This window comes from Oncorhynchus nerka, linkage group LG15, assembly GCF_034236695.1.
Source record: "Oncorhynchus nerka isolate Pitt River linkage group LG15, Oner_Uvic_2.0, whole genome shotgun sequence".
NCBI classification, from domain to species: domain Eukaryota; kingdom Metazoa; phylum Chordata; class Actinopteri; order Salmoniformes; family Salmonidae; genus Oncorhynchus; species Oncorhynchus nerka.
This window is the reverse complement of record NC_088410.1, coordinates 23,995,031-24,007,530: the sequence shown is the minus strand read 5'-3', so window position 1 is coordinate 24,007,530 and position 12,500 is coordinate 23,995,031. Positions and strand designations below refer to the sequence as shown.

At 44.8% G+C, this 12,500-nt stretch overlaps 1 protein-coding gene across 1 annotated transcript in view; it reads left to right on the top strand.

Moving 5' to 3' along the window:
• The window catches only part of LOC115127811 (voltage-dependent P/Q-type calcium channel subunit alpha-1A-like), a 116,296-nt gene that overhangs the window by 59,150 nt on the left and 44,646 nt on the right, over positions 1-12,500 (top strand). The gene's annotated exons all lie outside the window — the stretch shown is intronic.

Here is a 12,500-nt window from a genome sequence, read left to right as displayed (position 1 = left end):
TTTCTCATCCCTCCATCTCCGTTTCTCTGTGCCTGTTGCTCTGTTTCCTTTCCTCTGCCTAACACTGTCTGTGTGCTCTGTTTCCTCTGTGCCTGTTGCTCTAACACTGTCTGTGTGTCTCTCTTTCTCATCCCTCCATCTCTCGTTTCCTCTGTGCCTGTTGCTCTGTTTCCTGGCCTAACACTGTCTGTGTGTCTCTCTTTCTTGTCATTATTTTTGTTGATTGTTTGTTGATTATTTCTCTGACTAGTCACACAGCACGGGCCTGACCTCTTTCTCTCTCTCTCTCTCTACCCATCTCTCTCTCCGTCCTAAGCGGCCTCTCCATCTCTGTGTCTTTGTGTCTCATCCACTCTCTCACTATGAGACTCAACTCTCTAGTCTACATCTGCCTTTTCCATGTCTTTCATTCATTATTTCATCTGCACATTTCACTATTTACACTCCTCTCAACCAGCCACAAGTCAGCCGGCCATCTTACTAATGATTCCTCCAGTTTACCTTACACGACTCACTCCAACACCCCCCCACCACCACCTTCCCAAACCTAGCCCTCAGCTGCCCTCCCACCCAACTACTTGCATCTAACCCCTGCCTCCCACCTCCCTCCCCAACCTAGCTCACTGTTGCATCCCCCTCCAACCTGCCTTCCCCCAAAAACCTCCCAACTCCCCCAAACCCCACTAAATGCACCCCTACCCAATCACCCGACCACCTAATCCCTCCCCCAACTTTCTCCACATCTCCCAGCCTTCAACTGCACCCAATCATCCTCTCCCTCCCACCCCCTCACCCAAACCTCCCCCCTGAGAGCGCCCCTGTCCCCTTACGCTGTGTGAGGCTGAGGGTTCCCCAGGCACCCGGTAACCCTCTAGTGCCCAGGTCGTTCTGGTTCAGAGCTGCGAGGCACACACCTTGCCCTGTCCTCCCGTTACATCACACACCTCACACACACACACCTCACACACACACCTTTACACACCCGTTAATGGTTACCGGTAATCACTCCACTCATCCACCAGAAGAGCAGGTATTTTACTATTTATTATCCTCTGCACGGCCTGGGGAGCCTGGGGAGCCTGGGGGAGCCTGGGGTAGCCTGGGGGAGCCGAGAAAGGGAAGGAGGGAGGAGAGGGGTGAATGTTTGGGGCAGGTCACTGAGGGTGGAATGATTTTTTATCTTGAGATATTGTCCGCATATCGACAGTTGTATATGGATATATGTGCCTGAGTATGAATGAGCGAGAGAATGGAGACGAGAGGCGGAAGGTGGAGGAAGGAGAGAGAGAAGGAAAGAATGAAAGAGAGTGTGTGTGTACATCCTCCTCAGCTCCAATGGCATGCCTGCACCGGTACTCACATGGATTACATGATGACATCACACAAAGCTGGCTGGGATGTGTTACGATGAGGTGCTGACAGTGTTGATGATGTAACAAGAGGAAGAAGCTGAACGTGTCCCGTTGTCTTCACGGCAATGTCGGATAGAGATGTCACTAACATTCTATGATGCAGAATGTGACCAATGTTTTGAACTGTGCTACACATAGAATTAGGAATTAGAATACTAGAATGGTCATGAACCTTCTTATGATGGGATAAAGGTCAGCCATTTTGGTCAGGGCATTGTGATAAGATATTGTGTAAAATAATGAATTTGAAGAATTTATCTGCGCTGTGTTTGTCAGCTAGCTAGCCAGACAGTTTTAGAGGAATGATTCCAATAATTATTCAAGTAAACTGCCAATATGCCAACATTCCATTCAAACAATGCAGTCAACCCACAGCCAGGCACTGGCTGTAATCAGTTGATGATAGGACTTAGACAAGTTGTAAATGCAACAAGTACTGATTGTATCATATAATCGCACTCACAGCATTCCAAGAAAACACAAATAGAGACATTAATGGTCTGTTTACATGTATTTTAGAGGCTATTTACAGACGTGGAAAAAGTGACCAATAGTCAGACTTGAGTAAAAGTTAAGATGCTTTAATAGAAAATGACTCAAGTGAAAGTGAAAGTCACCCAGTATACATATACTTAAGTATCATATAGTAAATGTAATTGCGAAAATATACTAAAGTATCAAAAGTGAAAGTATAAATAATTTCAAATTCCTTATATCAAAACCAGCCGTTTTGCTGACAGCCGTTTTGCTATGGCTTTAGTCATCAATCTAGCAAGAGGGCAATATTTTATTCATGTAGTATAGTGTGTAGTATCTTTCACTTGGAATTGTTTATTCATGTAGTATAGTGTGTAGTAGCTTTCACTTGGAATTGTTTATTCATGTAGTATAGTGTGTAGTAGCTTTCACTTGGAATTGTTTATTCATGTAGTATAGTGTGTAGTATCTTTCACTTGGAATTGTTTATTCATGTAGTATAGTTTAGTAGCTTTCTTGGAATTGTTTATTCAATCTGGAATTGTTTATTCATGTAGTATAAGTATCTTTCACTTGGAATTGTTTATTCATGTGGTATAGTGTGTAGTAGCTTTCACTTGGAATTGTTTATTCATGTAGTATAGTGTGTAGTAGCTTTCACTTGGAATTGTTTATTCATGTAGTATAGTGTGTAGTAGCTTTCACTTGGAATTGTTTATTCATGTAGTATAGTGTGTAGTAGCTTTCACTTGGAATTGTTTATTCATGTAGTATAGTGTGTAGTAGCTTTCACTTGGAATTGTTTATTCATGTGGTATAGTGTGTAGTAGCTTTCACTTGGAATTGTTTATTCATGTGGTATATTCATGTGGTATAGTGTGTGTAGTAGCTTTCACTTGGAATTGTTTATTCAGTGTGTGGTATCACTTGGAATTGTGTGGTATAGTGTGTAGCTTTCACTTGGAATTGTTTATTCATGTAGTATAGTGTGTAGTAGCTTTCACTTGGAATTGTTTATTCATGTAGTATAGTGTGTAGTAGCTTTCACTTGGAATTGTTTGTTTAGTATAATGTCTGAATTGTTTATTCAAGTATAAAGCTTTCACTTGGAATTGTTTATTCATGTGGTATAGTGTGACCCAATTGTTTATTCTGGTACAATAAAAGTATAATAAAACATATTCAAAATGATGATGTTTAATTAAATGACATTGTTTATTCATGGTAATAGTAGCCTTGGAATTGTTTATTCATGTAGTATAGTGTGTAGTAGCTTTCACTTGGAATTGTTTAATAATGCCTGAGAAGAAAACGCTTTTTGACCCAAATGATCTAGTACAATAAAAGTATAATAAAACATATTCAAAATGATGATAAATTAAATGACATTGTGAATGAATAAGCCTTTTCATACGTTATAATTATTTTTTTAAATTTTTCTAGGCAAGTCAGTTAAAGAACAAATTCTTATTTTCAATGACAGCCTAGGAACAGTGGGTTAACTGCCTGTTCAGGTGTAGAACGACAGAGTTGTACCTTGTCAGCTCAAGGATTCGAACTCGCAACCTTTCGGTTACTAGTCCAACGCTCTAACCACTAGGCTACCCTGCCTCCCCATAAAATAGTATCATAGTGTCAGTTATAGTCTGTTTTAGGAACAGCTACCCAAAATATTTCACCTTCTTTATTACCTTACCAAACATATCATGACATTAGTGAGAGTCAAAATCTATCAAATGTGTGATTGTCTAAACATTTGGGCCATTGAAACAGTGTGCACCCCTCCTATAGAAAAGGGGAGAAGGCCTATGTAAAGGGCATTTTGTTTAACTTCCACAAATATATATACATCTTTTTTTACTTACTTTAGGTTTAAGGAAGTGTGTAGGTCCCATTATTTATCATAGTGCTAGGAAGGTTACGTTGCAGTGATATAAATTGATGTGATGCTGCTGCTGACCACCAGAGGGAGTCCAATACAGGTTTATTTGACAGGACCATTTTTTTTTTTTTACCTTTATTTAACTTGGCAAGTCAGTTAAGAGCAAATTCTTATTTTCAATGATGGCCTGGGAACAGAATGACAGAATGTTCCTTGTCAGCTCGGGGATTCGATCTTGCAACGTTTTGCTAGTCCAACGCTCTAACCACTACGCTACCTGCTGCCCCAATGGTCCTAGGAAGGTCTGGATCGCTAGATTGCTGTCTTCTGACATGAAATGGTGGAAAATCAATAGAACAAGTTGTGTAAACATACATATTTTTAAGAGGTTGCAAACCAGACTGCACAATGTTCTAAATTGTTTAAATTACTAATAGACATCATTTACAAACAAAGCATTTGTGTTTAGTGAGTCTGCCAGATCAGAGGCAGTAGGGATGACCAGGGATGTTCTCTGTTTAGTGAGTCCGCCAGATCAGAGGCAGTAGGGATGACCAGGGATGTTCTCTGTTTAGTGAGTCCTCCAGATCAGAGGCAGTAGGGGTGACCAGGGATGTTCTCTGTTTAGTGAGTCCGCCAGATCAGAGGCAGTAGGGGTGACCAGGGATGTTCTCTGTTTAGTGAGTCCTCCAGATCAGAGGCAGTAGGGGTGACCAGGGATGTTCTCTGTTTAGTGAGTCCTCCAGATCAGAGGCAGTAGGGATGACCAGGGATGTTCTCTGTTTAGTGAGTCCTCCAGATCAGAGGCAGTAGGGATGACCAGGGATGTTCTCTGTTCTCTCATTATTTGATTTAGAAATGTAGTGAAGTTGTGCCACCAGAGACTCTGGGTTCGAGTCCAGACTGTCGCAGCCGGCCACATTCTGGGGGCAAGTAGATGCCTACTGGAGAACTTATTTGTATTGCTTTTAATCTTTTTAATGAATTTATCTTAACACTTTGTTCTAGCTAGCTATTTGTGTAGGTAGCTATCAAGTAAACCCAATGATAATAGTAACTAGATTCCCACCCATGTGGCAGCGCATAATTGGTCTAGCGTCGTCCGGGTTAGGGAGGGTTTGGCCGGCAGGGATATCCTTGTCTCATCGCACACTAGCGACTCCTGTGGAGAGCCGGGCGCAGTGCACGCTGACAAGGTCCCTAGGGGTATGGTGTTTCCTTCGAACACATTGGTGCGGCTGGCTTCCGGGTTGGATGCGCGCTGTTGTTTCGGAGGACGCATGGCTCTCGACCTTCGCCTCTCCCGAGTCCGTGCGGGAGTTGTAGCGATGAGACAAGACAGTAACGACTAACAATTGGATACCACGAAATTGGGGAGAAAAAGGGGTTAAAAAATAAGAAATGTAGTGAAGTTGTCGAAAATATAAAAAGTCAAGTGCAAATACCCCAAAAAACTACTATTTTCACTTAAGTACTTTACAACACTGGCTATTAATACAGACAATTTGTATAAACCCTTATAAACTATCTTTGTAATCATATGACAATATTTTAGGTTGACGATAATTATATTACACAATTTCTGATATATCACATGCCTTACTTTTATTTTCCCACATAGGTAAAATCAGGAATCTACTGCCAGTCATTCCAATTAGACTGGTTTGAAGTTCTCCCTGTCCAATATTGCTTCCATTTTCACCCCATTCTGGACCTTTGAGGATTTATGACATGGCCCCTCTAGTAATTTAATTGGATCTCTATGGTGCTACCAAGGTGACCTTTTGTGTTTCTGGACAGCTGCAGGTTGCTATGGTTACTAGATTGTTCATGTAGCATGAATGTGACAATAACAAGGTCGCTAGGGTAACTTGATTGATGATGTAACATGCAGTAATTGTACATGTGCATTGAAAGAGTGTGACAAGTACAACGCTAGGAGACCACAAGGACTGAGGAAGATGTACATACAAGGGTGTATATATGAACAGCATTGATCAGTACATATCCAGTGCCTTGTAAAAGTATTCATCCCCTTGGTGTTTTTCCTATTTTGTTGCATTACAACCTGTAATTTAAATGGATTTTTATTTTTATTTAATGTAATGGACATACACAAAATAGTCCAAATTGGTCAAGTGAAATTCATAAAATTACTTGTTTCAAAAAAATTCAACAAAAACTAAATCGGAAAAGTGGTGCGTGCATATGTATTCACCCCCTTTGCTATGAAGCCCCTAAATAAGATCTGGTGGAACCAATTAGCTTCAGAAGTCACATAATTAGTTAAATAAAGTTCACCTGTGTGCAATCTAAGTGTCACTTGATCTGTCACATGATCTCAGAATATATACACCTGTTATGAAAGGCTCCAGAGTCTGCAACACCACTAAGCAAGGGGCACCACCAAGCAAGTGGCTCCATGAAGACTAAGGAGCTCTCCAAACAGGTCAGGGACAAAGTTGTAGAGAGGTACAGATCAGGGTTGGGTTATAAAAAAACAGAAACTTTTAACACCATTAAATCCATTATTAAAAAATAGAAAGAATATGGCACCACAACAAACCTGCCAAGAGAGGGCCACCCACCAAAACTCACGGACTAGACAAGGAGGGCATTAATCAGAGAGACAACAAAGAGACCAAAGATAACCCTGAAGGAGCTGCAAAGCTCCACAGCGGAGATTGGAGTATCTATCCATAGGACCACTTTAAGCCATACACTCCACAGAGCTGGGATTTACGGAAGAGTGGCCAGAAAAAAGCCATTGCTTAAAGAAAAAAATAAGTAAACATGTTTGTTGTATGCCAAAAGGCATGTGGGAGACTCCCCAAACATATGGAAGAAGGCACTCTGGTCAGATGAGACAAAAATTGAGCTTTTTGGCCATCAAGGAAAACACTATGTCTGGCACAAACCCAACACCGCTCATCACCCCGAGAACACAATCCCCACGTGAAGCATGGTGGTGGCAGCATCATGCTGTGGGGATGTTTTTCATTGGCAGGGAAACTGGTCAGAATTGAAGGAATGATAGATGGTGGTAAATACAGAGAAATTCTTGAGGGAAACCTGTTTCAGTCTTCCAGAGATTTGAGACTGGGACGGAGGTTCACCTTCCAGCAGGACAATGACCCTAAGCATACTGATAAAGCAAAACGAGTGGTTTAAGGGGAAACATTTAAATGTCTTGGAATGGTCTAGTGAAAGCCCAGACCTCAATCCAGTTGAGAATCTGTGGTATGACTTAAAGACTGCTGTACACCAGCGGAACCCATCCAACTTGAAGGAGCTGGAGCAGTTTTGCCTTGAAGAATGGGCAAAAATCCCAGTGGCTAGATGTGCCAAGCTTACAGAGACATACCCCAAGAGACTTGCAGCTGTAATTACTGCAAAAGGTGGCTCTACAAAGTATTGACTTTGGGGGGGTGAATAGTTATGCATGCTCAAGTTTTCTGTTTTTTTGTCTTATTTCGTGTTTGTTTCACGATGAAAATGTTGCATCTTCAAAGTGGTAGGCATGTTGTGTAAATGAAATGATACAAAATTCCAGGTTGTAAGGCAACAAAATAGGAAAAATGCCATAGGGGCTGAATATTTCGCAAGCCACTGTATATTGTTATGTATGATGTGTATGTTTGTAGTGTATGACAGTAGTTTGAACTGCCTATAGTTGGTGGTCCTCAACGTGGCTGTTTCTATGGAGACTGATAGGTTTGTTGACTCTCTCTGCGAGTTTAAAATCACTCCACTGGCCTACTGCACCCTCTCCAGCATGACGTCCCCCTCCCGCCCCTCCAAGCAGATGCTTCCCTCCCTCCTTTCTCCCTCCTTACTTCTCTCTTTCCTCCCGCCACCTTTCCTTGTTCCTGTGATATTTCTCCTTACTCCTCCTTTTCTCCTCTCTGCCTTCCTTACCTCCTTGGTGGCCTGTTCTCCTCTCCCCCAACCTTTCAACCCTCCTCCTCTCCACCCTTCCTCTTCTCCTTTACTCCTCCTCTTGTCCACTTCCTCCATTTGCTCAGGGCTACCCTGATGCTCAGGGTTTGGGCTCCACTTGTTTCTGTGGAGCCTTGATTTGTTGAGTCTCACATAGGGGGAGACAAGACTGTCGAGTTCAGGTTTTTGACTCAACAAATCCGCTTCTGGCACCGTCATTGAATGACACTGGACTGTCACAATGATCGAGAACTGCATGTTTACGAGCCACTTTGACTATGCATTTGAATCTGTGTGTGTGTGCTTGTATGCGTGCGTACTTACGCCTGTGTGTGTATGCATGTGTGTGAAGATGTATCGTGCGCGTGTCTGTTTTTATGGTTACCGTATGTAGATGAACAGTATCCACTGTTCTACGGTGTCTACAATATTTACTGTTCTCTCTCAATGAGCAGAAAACTACCCCAAAATACATTTGTTAGATCCCACGCCTAAACTGCCCTGTGTTGTACAGTATTACAGTACGTCCGTGCCTTGCGGGGCCCATTAGATAACAATAGATTTAATGAGATGTTTGTCTCAGTTAAGACCTGGCTAATTGATGGTTATTAAGAGATAAGATCAGTTTTACTGTTAAATTAATACAGCCGTTACTGTGAAGAAAGGCTTCAGGGACTTTCCACCTGACTTCTCCACCTATTTAGAGAGAACTTAGTGGAATATTGTGTTTAGTTATTTGACTAAATAAATTGCTGAGTAGGATCGATAAGTATTGCTGTTGAATGAATACAGGGATAGAGAGATACGTAGAGGGCTGAACCGATCCCTCTAACCATCAATGAATGGCTTTGAGGATCCAACAGGAGAGTAGGGCTACAGTCCAAACACTCCCCCTCAGCCCTCGCGCCTGCCACTTTCCCTCAGGGGTATCCCCGTCGAAACCGGATGCAGTTTGATTGCCATCTTAAGCGGAGGTCCAACTCCCAAACTTTGCCCCCTCGCTTTAGCTCGGAGGAGCGAGTGAAGAACTTTGATCACTTGTGGGGTTGATATGACCCACAATTCAATGCAAACTGTAGTCACATGTCAAACTCTGGTGGTCAGACAAAATTAGGATTTTATCGTTGGCAAATTGGCTTAGTCTCGTAGTGAGGAGCCTATAAAAAGTAGATAGCTCGCCTTCAGAGTGGCGCAGTGGTCTAAGGCACTGCATCCTGGTTTGAGTCCAGCCTCTGTCACAGCCGGCTGCGACCTGGAGACCCATGGAGCGGTGCACAATTGGCCCAGCGTCGCCCGGGTTAGGGGAGGGTTTGGCCCAGCGTCGCCCGGGTTAGGGGAGGGTTTGGCCCAGCGTCGCCCGGGTTAGGGGAGGGTTTGGCCCAGCGTCGCCCGGGTTAGGGGAGGGTTTGGCCCAGCGTCGCCCGGGTTAGGGGAGGGTTTGGCCCAGCGTCGCCCGGGTTAGGGGAGGGTTTGGCCCAGCGTCGCCCGGGTTAGGGGGGGTTTGGCCCAGCGTCGTCCGGGTTAGGTGATGGTTTGGCCCAGCGTCGCCCGGGTTAGGGGAGGGTTTGGCCCAGCGTCGTCCGGGTTAGGGAGGGTTTGGCCCAGCGTCGTCCGGGTTAGGGGAGGGTTTGGCCCAGCGTCGCCCGGGTTAGGGAGGGTTTGGCCCAGCGTCGTCCGGGTTAGGGAGGGTTTGGCCCAGCGTCGCCCGGGTTAGGGAGGGTTTGGCCCAGCGTCGCCCGGGTTAGGGAGGGTTTGGCCCAGCGTCGCCCGGGTTAGGGGAGGGTTTGGCCCAGCGTCGCCCGGGTTAGGGAGGGTTTGGCCCAGCGTCGCCCGGGTTAGGGAGGGTTTGGCCCAGCGTCGCCCGGGTTAGGGGAGGGTTTGGCCCAGCGTCGTCCGGGTTAGGTGATGGTTTGGCCCAGCGTCGCCCGGGTTAGGGGAGGGTTTGGCCCAGCGTCGTCCGGGTTAGGGAGGGTTTGGCCCAGCGTCGTCCGGGTTAGGGAGGGTTTGGCCCAGCGTCGTCCGGGTTAGGGGAGGTTTGGCCCAGCGTCGTCCGGGTTAGGGGAGGGGTTTGGCCCAGCGTCGCCCGGGTTAGGGAGGGTTTGGCCCAGCGTCGCCCGGGTTAGGGAGGGTTTGGCCCAGCGTCGCCCGGGTTAGGGGAGGGTTTGGCCCAGCGTCGCCCGGGTTAGGGGATGGTTTGGCCCAGCGTCGCCCGGGTTAGGGATGGTTTGGCCCAGCGTCGTCCGGGTTAGGGGAGGGTTTGGCCCAGCGTCGTCCGGGTTAGGGAGGGTTTGGCCCAGCGTCGTCCGGGTTAGGGAGGGTTTGGCCCAGCGTCGTCCGGGTTAGGGGGAGGGTTTGGCCCAGCGTCGCCCGGGTTAGGGGAGGGTTTGGCCCAGCGTCGCCCGGGTTAGGGGAGGGTTTGGCCCAGCGTCGCCCGGGTTAGGGGAGGGTTTGGCCCAGCGTCGCCCGGGTTAGGGGAGGGTTTGGCCCAGCGTCGCCCGGGTTAGGGGAGGGTTTGGCCCAGCGTCGTCCGGGTTAGGGGAGGGTTTGGCCGGCAGGGATGTTCTTGTCCCATCGCACACTAGCGACTTCTGTGGCGGGCCAGGCACAATGCACGCTGACACGGTCGCCAGGTGTACGGTGTTTCCTCTGACACATCGGTGCGGCTGGCTTCCGGGTTAAGCAGGCATTGTGTCAAGAAGCAGTGCGGCATGGCTGGTTTGTGTTTCGGGGGACGCACGGCTCTCGACCTTCAGACCTCCAGAGTCCGTACAGGGGTTTCAGCGATGGGACCAGACTGTAACTACCAATTGGAAACCACGAAAATGGGGACAAAAGGGGGTTATAAAAAAAACGTAGATAGCTTCATAAATATATTTTGGGGAATTCTGTAATTTATTGGAATATATTATCAAACTATAAAACTAGCTAGCCAGTTATAGGTAACTGTAGCTAGCTACCTGACAGGAGTGTTTGCTGGATACGTTGGCTTACTAGGTACCTTAATAGCTTTAGGTTGGTTGTTTTTAAGTTAAACTTCAAGATTTCCACCAAGGACGTTGCCTCTCCGATCATCACTCTCCCTCACTTGGGCAAGTGACATTTAAGGTACACTTGGATGTAAAACGTCATTCAAGGGCAGAAGGTTTACGGCAGAGGGCTGTCTACTTTGAGTTTGGACTGCAGCCTAGGTATAATATAATAGTGTAGGTAGTAAGTGAGTAGAAGTAATGATAATAGTATATATAGTGCTAGTAATATTCATAGTAGCACTGTATGTATTAATAGTAGTACTACTAATAATGTAGTAAGTAATGTAAATAGCAGGTAAATAGGTAATAATGCATGTGGCAGGTTTAAGACTTTGCCACCTTTTGTAACAGAACCTAGTTACAATTGTTAGAATTGAGTAATGTTTACACGGTAAGGCTTTCTATGTATATGTAATAAGAAAAAAGAAAGGTCTCCACTATTAGTAGTATTATGTAATCAAAAGAAATGGATCTGCACTATTACCAATATTATTAAGGTAATCAAAGGAAATAAGTAAGTGTCATTTTTTTGTGAACAGGTATGTAAACATTCCATCTTCGACATCACAGTTGTTGTCATAGCAACCAGAGTTGGTGGGAGGAGTCAGAGTGTTGTGGAGGGGGTTGGGGTTTATATCTATCCAAAAGCACTCCATCTTGCTTTCCTCTCCTATTTTCTCTGTCTGTCTCTCATATGGGTGTTTTCTCCTTCTCCAAACCCCTTCCCCCTTTCCTGTCTCTAGCTGTGTTTTCTATCTCTGTAAGTGTGTCTCTGTCTTTCTTCCTCTCTTTCTCCCTATCCCTCCATCTTTTGTTCTTTCTCTCTGTTGCTGTCACTGACCCTTTCTCGCTGTCGTTGCCTTGGTGATTTCTACAGGAGCTTCGCAAAGTAAAGTAAAGTTCTGTCTGTCTGTCTCACTTTCTCTCTCTCTCTCTTTCTGTCTCTGTCTGTCTCTCTCTCTCTCTTTGTCCGGTCCAAAATGGCTTCTCTCTCTTTCTTTCTTTGTTCCTCTAGTCGTTCCGCTCTCATTCTCGCCGTTTCTCGTTGCCTTCTCTTCCTCCATTCACTGTTGTCACACCCACATTTGGTCTGCCTGTGGACCATTCCGGAACCCCTCCACCTCCAGGAACCAATTGTAACGCTTCATGATACCCCCCTAAAATGATTCAATGCAGTACAAACCGGATGCATAGTGTATTGCTTAATGTAGCTAAAGCAAGTGTTAAAAATCTAAAAGATGCAATTCACCAATGAACATAGATGCTATCATTGTATTAATAGGTGTCTACAGTGCGATATATACTGTAGCTAATTGCAACTTGCTATCATTGTACCAGTAACTATACTATACTGTAACTAATGCAACATGCTTCTTGCTAATGCTACTTACTATCATTGTATAGGTCTATATACTATAGCTTATGCTAATGTTATATATAGTAGCTTGATGCTCACACTATGTATTGCAGCTAAAGGTAATGCTAATCGCATATACTGTAGCTATTGCTACATTTTAATGCTATATACAGTAGCTTATGCTACATGCTAATCGAATATACAGTAGCTGATGCTACATGCTAATGCTATATACAGTAGCTAACGCTACATGCTTTTGCTATATATAGTAGCTAATGCTATCATTGTATAGGTGTCTATAATACAGTTGCTATAAATGCAAATTCTTAATGCTTAACCCGAGAAGAGCTTTTCTCTAATACTCTCATACTGCTCTGATAGAGAGGACTCTAGTCTATTCAGTC